The sequence below is a fragment of the Apodemus sylvaticus genome, chromosome 1 (genome assembly GCF_947179515.1).
Source record: "Apodemus sylvaticus chromosome 1, mApoSyl1.1, whole genome shotgun sequence".
Lineage (NCBI taxonomy): Eukaryota > Metazoa > Chordata > Mammalia > Rodentia > Muridae > Apodemus > Apodemus sylvaticus.
Window position 1 is genome coordinate 103876463 of NC_067472.1, and position 12225 is coordinate 103888687.

At 42.6% G+C, this 12225-nt stretch overlaps 1 protein-coding gene across 3 annotated transcripts in view; it reads right to left on the bottom strand.

Moving 5' to 3' along the window:
• Positions 1–12225, bottom strand: part of Numa1 (nuclear mitotic apparatus protein 1) — a 79197-nt gene that overhangs the window by 49792 nt on the left and 17180 nt on the right. The gene's annotated exons all lie outside the window — the stretch shown is intronic.

Consider the following 12225-nt stretch of genomic DNA (forward strand, 5'->3'; position numbering starts at 1 on the left):
ACATCACAGATCACTTGCAGCTAACTACACAACCCTGGCAAGGATTCCTCACATTCCGAGATGAAAGCAGAGCCTCCTCTGCTTTAAGAGCACAAGAATTAACTCAGTGACATTGCAAGTTGCCCCACTATGACTCTCAGCACAGAAGGTGCTAGTGGGTGCTTCACAAAGGTTGGTTTCTGTCAATAGTGCCCCAGCAGAAGATGGTTTACCAGTGCTAAAGAAGTTGGAGTTGTTTCTCTTTGAACAGGGGATGGTACCTTCTGTATGACCACCTTTCCCCCACCAGTCCCTCTCTCAGCTTTTACTTTATAGGGACACCTCAAGTCTCAATCCTGCCAATATTAAACCAGTAACAGTAGTGGATTGTTGGGGACAATCACTTGGGGACTTCCTATACTATATATTTTTATGGTTGGATTTATTTCTAATAAACATGTACAAAAAGACAAGATGGCTCAGCAGATAAGCATGATCTGGTTTGAAGACCTAGGATCCACATGGTAGATGAGAACTCACTTCCAACAGCTGTTCTCTGACACACACAAACACATGCTTTTTAAATTGTTTACAAATTATAATAACCAAGTACAAAGATCAAGAAATGGTTTATATATATTTTCATGACAGTATTATCTTTTATCTAGAATGACAACTCCTTAAGGGCATACCCTAGTTCCCTCTCTACGATCAGCCATAGTCCCTAGCTTACCAAAGCTCATTAAATCTGCTCCACTGAACTACATTTGTATGGCAGTGTTCCAAATACAACTCTGGCTACTAAAAGAATGTGTGTGCTGAGAAGGGGGACGAGGTGTTGGCAAGAGCCATACCCAACACTGCAGACATTGCTTCTCCCAGACCTACAGCCTGGTCTCACCATCCCTCTGTAGTCTCTACGTAACAACAGCTATTAGCAGAAAGGAAGGCTCATATTCAAAGGACTACTACAAATACAGATGCTCACATTTTATGAAAAAGAAATGGCAAGAATAATTAAAGACTAGCACATCCTAAAATTGCATTGGATGAAAACAAAAGGCCTACTAAACTCCCTACCCAATCTCTGTAGCTCCATTTGATACTGTGACCCCTGAAACTTCACAGCAAAGACAGAATTGATACTGTATCTCTTCATCTTGCCCCTGCTCTAAACACAAGGTAACAGGTTCCAACTGAACTGCCATAGAAGACTTTAAATATCCTCTGGAATTGCCCTGCCAAGTCCTTACACTTCTAGGCCAGCTAACTTATGGGCTAGCCAGGAAGTTTAGTTTCTCCACTTTTCTTTCTTCTCAGCCAAGAAAGATCACTTGGTTCCTGCCTGGTTCTACAAGCCCCTCATTACCCCCTCTAAGGGGCAGGGGTGGGGAGTAAAGAAAGAGGTTGTGAAAAATTCACAGTGCAGGAGTGAGTTCTGATAGAAGTTGGAGAGTGATGGTAAATTAGAAGCACACAGTGGTTCAAAAGGGTCTGGTAATATCCATCTCCCATTGTAGCTAGTACGCTGCAGCATTTGGTATTCATTTTATTATTCTTGTTTAAAATGTCAGTGTTTGGATGGAGAGATGGCTTAATGGTTAAGAGCACTGACTGCTCTTCCAGAGGTCCTGAGTTCAATTCCCAGCAACCACATGGTGGCTCACAACCATCTATAGTGGGATCTGATGCCTTCTTCTGGCATATCTGAAGACAGTTACAGTGTACTCATATACACAAAATAAATCTTTTTTAAAAAATGTCAGTGTTATAAGTTTTAATGTATATTATCCTTTTGTTACAGTTTAAAGAAATGACAGGGAAGAGGCTATGATGTAACACAGTGGGTGAACACTGCCTACCATGTGTGAGGCTTTTGGTTCCATCCTCAGCAATGAAAAAATAGAGAGTAATTCCCTGGAGGTACCCCAGAACTGGGGTGATCCTAATATAAATAAATACTATTCAAGGCCTCTATAAACTGGCTCCCGTTTTATTTCCTATTATACTTATACCCTTACCCAAACTCTCCACCCTGCCAGGCAGGTCTGTAATTTTAGATGGAATGCTTTATATAGAGGAATAGCTATAGGGCGAGACACAAATGACCCCTAGGTCTAAATTGTTGGTTCCAACATTTACTAGCCAGGTGATCTTAGACAAGTTATTTAACCTTTCTTATTTTTCAGGCTTTGTCTAAAATAGAGATGACCATCATATTTACCTCATTGAGTTAATGTGCAGATTAAAAACACAAAGCACAGCAAATGTTTAGCACAAGGCCTCAGCACTATTAATAACAGCAATAGGAACATTCAGTGTACCAGGATAGAAGACCAGAAGACACTGCATGTGGTTGTTTTAAAGTTCAGGGAATCTAGCTAGGCAGTGGTGGTATATGTCTTTAATCTCAGCACTTGGGAGGCAGAGGCAGGCTGATCTCTGTGAGTTCAAGGCCAGCTTGACCAACAGAGTAAATTCCAGGACAGCCAAGGTTACACAGAGAAGCCCAGTCTTTAAAATAAAAAACAAATTAAAAAATTAAAAGAAAACAAAAAACAAAAAAAACAAAAACCTGAGGTCCAGGAGTTGGATGACGTGTTTACACAAGCTAGTCTTTTAAGGAGCCTACCATCCCCAACACTGTTCTCCACTGCATTAGAGACGTCACGGAATAACTGAAGAAATAAGCTAGAACACTACCAATAGCACAGAGGAACTTACACATCCATCTTCTCAGTATCATCTTTTTAAGTCAAAACAACCACATAGCTTTATAAAGTAAGAACTGGAGGACTAGAGAGACGGCTCAGGGGTTGAGAGCACTGGCTGCTCTTCCAGAGGGCCTAGGTTGAGTTCTCAGTACCCACACACGGCAGCTCACAACTGTATTACTCTAGTTCAAGAAAATCTGATGCTTTCTTCTGGTCTCTAGAGGCACCAGACACACACATGATACACATACACAGATACATATGCAGACAAAATTACCCATACATAAAATAATATTTTTTAAAGTAGCCACTGCCAGGTATGGCACCATACACCCTTAATCTTAGCATACAGGAAGCAGAAACAGGTACTTCTTTGTGAGTTCAAGCCATCTTGGTTTATATGGAGAGATCCAAACAGACCAACCAGAAATACATAATGAGACTGTCTCAAAAACAAACAAACAAAACAAACAAACAAAAACTAGCAAAACTTATCAGAAGAAAGGTGTCCTCTAGGGAAATGTTGGTGCTAGCTCTGTGTAAGAAAGGGAAGCTGAGAAGAAAGGCTGGCAGTCCCTGCGGCTTGTTGGAGACACGTACTGTTTCAGGGCCTGGCCGCCACCTCACTTCCCACCCTCTTCTCTCTCTCCAGAGGGCAGTGGCTGGTTAATGAGTCACTGCTGGAAAGCCTGAAGCTTCCTGGGAGAAAAGCAGAGGGCAAAAGCAACTCCCAGAGAGGACTGATTAGTCAAGTCCAAGAGTCCCCACTGAATTCTCCCTCAAGATGGCCTTTCTACAAAACTAAGAACCTGTATGCCCTGTTTCAGTGCCACACAGGAGTAAAATGGCTGTGTGTCCCTATAGGCAATATATCTGCCACAGTATCATCTGGATTTGAACTCAGGCCCTCTGGAAGAGAAGTCAGTGCTCTTAACTGCTGAGCCATCTCTCCAGCCCAAAGAAATAACTTTTTAAGTAACTTGGTATAAACTTTTTCTAAGAAGATATATTCTTTTTTCCTTAATTTAGTATCATATATCAAACTATACTTGAAAAGTAAATCTACTTGGCCAGACATAGTAACATACTGTAATCCCAGCACTGACTGAAACAAGATCAAGATCTTGTTCAAGGCCAACCTTGGCTAATAGCAAGTGAGTTTAGAGTTCAAGAACACACAGAATTCTATTAGACCCTGTTTCAAAAAAAAAAAAAAACAAACCCACAATCAAATAAAAAATAAGCAAACAAAAAGTAAATCCTTTTACATGAAACCTTTATATAGAGCCCTGGGATACAGATAAAAATAAACAGAAGGCTTACATAAAGGTATTTGGAGCTCTACCTTTTTTTTTTTTTTTAGACTGGAGTATAAAATCACTGTCAGCCCCAAGCAGGAACACTTGACAATAAAAAGAGACACCTTTGAGAATTACTTTTGAAACATCTACAGAGAATTATAAGAATGAGGAAAGCAAAATTCTACAAATACTTTACATTTCTAGACTAGTGCATGGATACCAAAACCAAAAAAGGTATACATATGCAAGAGTAGTGACAATTTCCTTTCACTGAGAATGAATAGTATTACTGTTTAACTCTATTAAACAAATATTAATACTGTAATCCTTACTGAAGAGGGTTTAAAATGTTGAACAACAATCCAATTATCCTGAGACTCATATCTACGATTAATATTCAAACACAAGTCTGTCTCACTTCAAAGTTTATAACCTTAACTAGCCAGATTAAGAGTTGGGTCTTAGCCAGGCAGTGGTGGCGCACGCCTGTAATCCCAGCACTCTGGGAGGCAGAGGCAGGTTGGATTTCTGAGTTCAAGTCCAGCCTGGTCTACTGAGTGAGTTCCAGGACAGCCAGGGCTATACAGAGAAACCCTGACTCCAAAAAAAAAACAAAATCCAAAATCCAAAAAAAGAGTTGGGTCTTTAGATGTCTCCGAGTCACAAGTAACTAAGAACTAGTGAAAACTATGCCTGATTCTAAAGCCATAGGTCCGGGTCCCATTTGAGAATGTGAATACACTGTTGCTCTCTTCAGACACACCAGAAGAGGACATCTGATCCCATTACAGATGTTGTGAGCCACCATGCGGTTGCTGGGAATTGAACTCAGGACCTCTAGAAGAGCACTGGGTCTCATTTGAAACAGTGACAATAATTAGAAGGTCTAAGATAGGATGACCATCCTCACTTATTTAAAAGTAAAAGGCTAGTGTATTAATTCACAATTGAAATTTATTCATTTTCCAAAGCCTGTCTCACTCAGCTGCAGGAAGTACCTGCATTAAGAGAGGAAACAGATGATGCCTGCACTGTAGACGTGCGACTGCAGACATTCACAACTGATCCACGTGCTGAGAACCAGTAACTGTCCAATGAAGTCATAAATGACATGTATATAAACCCAGAGGTTCCAGGAACACTGTAGAAACGGTGACAGAAACAAAGTCAGAAGTGGAGCGGCATGGCCACTGACCTTCCCAATTCAGCAACTGTGATTGCAGAGCAGTACAAGACTGGCCTGACATCCGGTCATGAAACCACCCCTCCCTGAGGATCTAAAGGCTATAGGATAATAATGGTGAAAGAGGGGACATTTTCTTAGGTAGTATAGCCACTGGTAAGGTACCTACCCGTGTTCCTGAAAGCTAGCCTAGGAAAATCACTGGGTCATTTAAAAAAAAAAAAAAGACATTAAAGTAGTAGGAGCTAGCTACAGGGTCATTGGAGTGTGACAAGAAAGGGTAATAAAGAGTAAATAGATCCAAGTAGTCATGTACATGTATGAAAATGTCAGGATGAAAACCATTATTAAGTATAAATTTATACCAATAAAAAGGGAGGGAGGGAGGGAGGGAGGGGACCTAGGCATGGTAGCTATGCCTGTAATCCCAGTACTCAGGAGACAGAAGCAGGCAGATGTCCATGAGTTCCAGGCCAGCCAGGGCTGTAGAGTGAGACTCAAAGAAGGATGTAGGGACTTTTGGAGAAATTTCCAATGTTTAAAAATTTCTTTTAGAAATTTGTTCCCATTTAGGAGTGTTTGCCAAAAAGCTAGTGACCACATGAGTATTACCAATAAAGACATTATGAGTGGTTAAAAGAATAAAGATTATTCATTTTCTGTCATTTTTGGTCCATATCACATACCCCTTGGGATTGCACTGCCCTCACCATGACACTCAATCAGTACTTGTACATGGCTCTGTACCACCTACTGATCATGTGTTTGTCACTTATAAAGTATTTCAAATAATACCTCTGTAAGGAGGTATTATTTTCAGTTTACCAAAGAGAAAGTCGTTCAGAAAAATTAAATGCCAGAGTTAAGATAGCAATTAAAAGCCGGGCGGTGGTGGCGCACGCCTGTAATCCCAGCACTTGGGAGGCAGAGGCAGGCGGATTTCTGAGTTCGAGGCCAGCCTGGTCTACAGAGTAAGTTCCAGGACAGCCAGGGCTACATAGAGAAACCCTGTCTCGAAAAATACAACCCTCCCCCCCCCACACACACACACCCAAAGATAGCAATTAAAGCTCAAGTATGCTAAAGCTCTGAGTTTGAGCCACAGTGGTGGTCTACAGAGTGAGTTCCAGGACAGCTAGAGCTACACAGAGAAACCTTGTCTCAAAAAAAACAAAAACAAAAAACAAAACAAAAAAGCCTATATGAATTGGATCATGATAGATACACACACACACACACACACACACACACAGAGTTCAACATCTAATTATATACAGAATAAAATCAAAATTCCTTAGCATATTTGGTGCTGAAGAGATGGCTCAGTGGTTTGAAGTACTTGTTCCTCCAGAAGACCTGACTTTGATTCCCAGCACCGGCATGGCAGCTCACAATCACCTGTAACTCTAGTCCCTGGGACTCCAACACTTGCTTCTGACCTTTGTTGGCCCATATATACGTGCAGGCTACATTCATGCATTAAAAATAAAATCTAAAAAAAAAAGTAATTCCCAGTTCTCTAAGGTCCAGCCTTCTAGTGTCCTTTCCAATCTCATCTCCAGCTATTTCAAGTATCTTTCACTCAGCATCCAGATACTTTCTAGGTTCTGTGTCACTGCTTGTGAATCTACTGAAATGCCCTGTCCTCTACGGCTCCTGAACCCCTATGTCTCCTTTATCATTTGACTAAAATGCCTCTCCCTTCAGCTCTCCTAGTCTCTCCCACAATAAGGAACAGTATTCTCTCTTTCATATGGCCACTTATTGCGTGTTCCTCTACATACTTCAGTTCACTCCCTACAGGAATGCTGTGTATCTATCTGTTTCACCCAAATTAAGATCATGAAGGACAAAAAATACCATTTTACTCCCTATAATACCTGACCAAGGAGGCTGTTAAACAAAAGCTTGCTGGATGAACGACAGATAATTGGCCCTAACTTAGTAAATTCCTTCATTAGGCAGTCAGTGAAGCCAGTCAAATGTTTCTCTAGTGTCACTAGGTAGAAAACAATTGTAATGCTAAAGGCTTGCAGCTTCAGGGGGCCTCGCAAGCGGGAGTGCATGTGTACAATCATGACTAAAAAAAAGGAAAGGGCACGGAGGCAAAAAGTGGAGCTAGAAGGCCCAGACTGCACTCTTCAGCCGCCTGAGCTCACTGAGCAGCCTAGTTTCTTGGGGTTATCTGCAGGTCAAAAGGACAGAAAAGCAACTGATTGGGCCACACTGTTTCTCCAGCAACTAGCCCTGCTCTTGGGCATTTAACTTCTAATTGTGGGTCCATAGGGCCTTTTCTCTAAATGAATACTACTGCACCAATCAAAGAACTCCTTTCAAAAGGGGCTCATAGTCAACATAGGCAGAGAAGAAAGTCCCCCAAGCCTCGAGATCACAAAATCCTTACTATAAAATCCACTCTCTGTTCTGACGAACCTTGCCCCAACTTCTTTAAGCAATCGTCCTCCTAAGGAGCAACTTCTACCTGCATAGCAGAGCCTGTGTGTGACTGCTTCAGGGAGATGTTGAGGACGTTGCTATTCTCTTTAAACAGCAAGTATGTGCTTGATGGTCCATCTGTGGCTGCCAGTAGGAAAGTCACCATAATTCTAGGGGTAAAAGAAACTCCACTGGTCCGGCTGGTGGTGGCATACGCCTTTAATCCCAGCACTTGGGAGGCAGAGGCAGGCGGATTTCTAGTTCCAGGACAGCTAGGGCTACACAGAGAAACCCTGTCTTGAAAAGCCAAAAAAAAAAAAAAAAAAGGAAAAAAGAAACTCCACTGTACCCCAGGACTTCTGCAGCTTTATACACATACACCTCCTCTTCAGATTTTCTTGAGTTCATTCTCTCTCTCCCCCCACCCTCCCTCTCTCTTTCCCTTGCCCCCCTTTCTACCCTCTCCCCTGCCCCCCTTTTTTCCCTCCCCACCCCACCTCTCTCCTTCTCTGACACAGTCTCTTTCCCTTGTTGGCCTGGACCTCACTTACAGAACATGCTGGACTTAAACTCTGACAATCTTACTGTCTTAACCTTCCTACTACTGGAATTAAGGTAGACTCCATTACATCTGGCTTAGCACCTCAAACCTTCTTAGGCTTATCTGATTTCCAGATCTAAAACTTTAAGCATCTTGATATGCAACATAAAAATAAGAAAAACAAGCCCGGGAGGTGGTAGCACGCGCCTATAATCCCAGTACTCTGGAGGCAGAGGAAGAGGCAGGCGGATTTCTGAGTTTGAGGCCAGCCTGGTCTACACAGTGAGTTCCAGGACAGTCAGAAACCCTGTCTCAAAAAAATCCAAAAAAACAAACAAAAAAAACCCAAACAAATAAACAAACAAACAAAAACAAAGAAAAAAGGAGAAAAACAAGAGAGTAAGAAGGAGAAATGTGAATGTTTATTTAATACAATGGCTTAGCAACAGGATCATTTGGCCAGACTGCCAGACACTTTAACTAACCAATTTCAACTACTATTAGGAGCATGGAGATCATCAGGTATATGACACTGGTATATGACTGTAATATTTGAATACATTCTGGTACAGCCCTCTGTTTGATCCGCCCACCTTCCAGCCCACTTTCAAACCTACAACTATTGAAGGAAAAGAGAAGAAAAAAAAAAATCAGTGGTTCTCCTATAATCTGGCAACCCTCTGCTTCAGCCTGCTGGTGGGTAGTTGCTGTCAGACTGAAAGGCTTCATCTTCTTGCTGGCTCTTCTGGCGATGGGCCTGCCTTCACTCAGCAGCCGTGGCTTCCTGGAGGTGCATGCCCTACCCTTCTTTTGATCCTTAAAGTATTTGTGATTTCAGAAGACTACCAGACAAAGGGCTAATTTCCTTCACTATATAGTCACTTTGACCTTGAAGCAAGAACATATAGAGTGGGTAAACAGGAAAGCAACTCTATTCAAATATTTTCCCATCTTATTAAACTATATGAAAACTATAAAAAAAAAAAGAGGTATGGAGCTATGTACCTACATTTTAATCACTGCTTAAAACATTTACAAAACTACCTTCACACACTATTCCATGTGAGAAAAAAGAAAAACTAGGTGCATAATAGTCAGTCATACCTGTTTGTCACAAAAACTAAACAGATTCAGACAGACGGACGGACGGGCGGATGGGCAGATAAACAGACATGGAAAGAATAAGATAGGTGGATGGATGGATGAATGGAGGATATTACTTTGTCTAATTCTTAGACACGACATTTCTGATGGTTTCTAAAAACTGAATCTACCCATTACAAGTAAAAATTGCTACCTCTAAAGATACTCAAATATTGGTTAAGGGATTGGGAAGTGCAGTTCAGTGGTACAGTTCTTGCCTAGCATGCTGTGGGTTCAATTCTGAGCACCGCTGTTATAAAAGAAGGGAAGGGAAGGGAAGGGAAGGGAAGGGAAGGGAAGGGAAGGGAAGGGAAGGGAAGGGAAGGGAAGGGAAGGGAAGGGAAGGGAAGGGAAGGGAAGGGAAGGGAAGGGAAGGAAGGAAGGAAGGAAGGAAGGAAGGAAGGAAGAAGTATGGGAGGGAAGGAGGAGAGGGAGGGAGGGAGGGAGAAAGGGAGGGAAGGGAAGGAACAACAATTGCATACCAGAATAATTGTGAAGGCTGAGAACACCATTGCTTTGAGGGAGACAGACTTACAAATGGAGAGGACAGAATATGTATGATATGTCACTATTATTTAAAACAAAACAAACACAAACTTTTCTTTTGCCTAGATGGCACCAAAAGAAAAGAAGTAAGAGAAATAAGGTTCTGACCAATATCAAAGGGAAGGCCTTAAAAGCCAAGAAGGCAGGGCTGCAAGGCATCCACACCACACAACTCTGCAGCCATCTTCCAATGGGCCGAGACCCTGCAGCTCCAGAGGCAACCCGACACCCTCACCAAGAGTGCACTAGGAAAAGCAAGCCATCAAGTTCCCCTCAACCTGAGTCAGCCATGAAGAAGACAGAAGACTCGTGTTACTGTGGATGTTAAGGCCAACAAGCACCCGATCAAACAGGCTATGAAAACACTCCACGGCATTGATGTGGCCGGAGTCAATACCCTGGTCAGGCCTTGACAAAGAAAAGAAGGCTTAAGTTTAGCTGCATCCTGTTTACAAAGCTCTGGATGCTGCCAGCAAAACTGGAAGTCCAGTCAACAAAACTGAGTCTAATACTAAATACATTCTCTTCCCCCCATCTTTCTTTTTCTCTCTCTCTCTCTCTCTCTCTCTCTCTCTCTCTCTCTCTCTCTCTCTCTCTCTCACACACACACACACACACACACACACACACACACTACATTAATTTTGATTCTGGAAAAACTCTCTTAAGACTATACAATCCAAGCTGTCTATTTAAATATGAAGGAACTCCAAAACTCCAATCCACTGAAGTTAGACAACTGGTCCCTGGTCACATCACTGGTTAGCAGGAGTACAGAAACCCAGATATACTGATTCCCTGCCTAAAACACAAGCACAGGGTTATCTACACAGGCCCCGCTGTTAGGGATGAGAGCTAACACAGGACAGTCACGCACACAGAATAGCTCTTACCACCCAGAAGCTGAGGAATGTGCTTACAACCAGAGCATTTCTAGAATGACTCTACCAGGCATGAGTCTATGTTTAGTGTCTGGCTCACGGGAGTTCTGGGTAAACTACCACACAGCAGAGGCCAGTAAAAACTTCTGGACATTCTCCCACAATTAGAAAAATGTATATTATATACTTCCCACCTCCTACAGTAACCTGCTTGTTTCATTCCGGACATGTTGTAGAACCTAGACCAGGGGAAAAGCAGCAGAGAACCTGGGCAAAAAAAGCCAATCTGTATGAAAGCAGAGGGAAGGCAGGAGCCATCTTGCCTCACCTGCTGATAAACGGCCCCTGCTGGCCCAGACAGCAGCCATGGCTGCGGGAACTTGACCTTGCCTCTACTCAGGGAAGAGGCGAAGGGCTGAGAATGCTGCTGATGCCATATCCCACCCACTGTTAGGCAGCCCAGGCTCCCACCATCCTAGGCGACCCTGGAGCTCTGGGTCACACAGCCAAGAAGGGAAGAATGAAGGCCAGGCCCGTGAGTCAATGACAGAGCAGGAAGAGTCACAGGAAAAAATACTGGCCTCCTGTGGACGACTGTTGAACCCCGCTAAGTCAGCCTTTAGAAGGCCCTACCTGTGAGGATTCCAGGGTCTAACCTGACAAAATCCCTCAGAAGTCTTTACACCACTCTCCTTTTTAAAGGTGTCTCTCTGGCTTGAAAGCCTTGCAGTATCTTTTCTCAAGCATCAGATCTAACCTCTGTGGCCTCAGCTTCCAAGTCCACTGTAGGCCTCTAGCCACGTATCCACCCTTATTTTCCACTATTCCACAGGAGATGAAATTCCTCCAGCCCCTCCTCATTTTTCTGTGCATGACTCTACCTTTGTCTCACTCTGATGCCTTCAGTTATCCAGGAGGCACAAACAAATCTTCAGGTGTCAGGCAAGTCACAGGAATGAGTGTTCCAGTGAGCCATATGGCAAAATGAGGAGCGCGCACGGTCCTCCAAAAAGCAGCCAACTGTATACAATATTTTACTGTGACCATCATGATAACCTTTTTTTAAAAAAAGATTTATTTATTTATTTATTTATTATATGTAAGTACATTGTAGCTGTCTTCAGATACCCTAGAAGAGGGCGTCAAATCTCATTACGGATGGTTGTGAGCCACCATGTGGTTGCCGGAATTTGAACTCAGGGCCTCCTGAAGAGCAGTCAGTGCTCTAACCACTGAGCCATCTCTCCAGCCCCATGATAACCTTTTAAATAATTTTTAGTAGTTTTTCTATCTTGCAAAGGAGGAAAATTCTTCAAAGTCAAGCACCTAGCTCAATGCTGGCAACAGTTTCTAGAACTCTATGAAGCTGAAGCAAACAGTCTCTACCATCAGACTTTGTGGTAGAAAAGTATGAATACCACAGAACCATCATTCATATTTCATGATATAAAACCTAAATAGTGTCATGGTCAGCCCAAAGCACAGCTTACCTAAATAACCA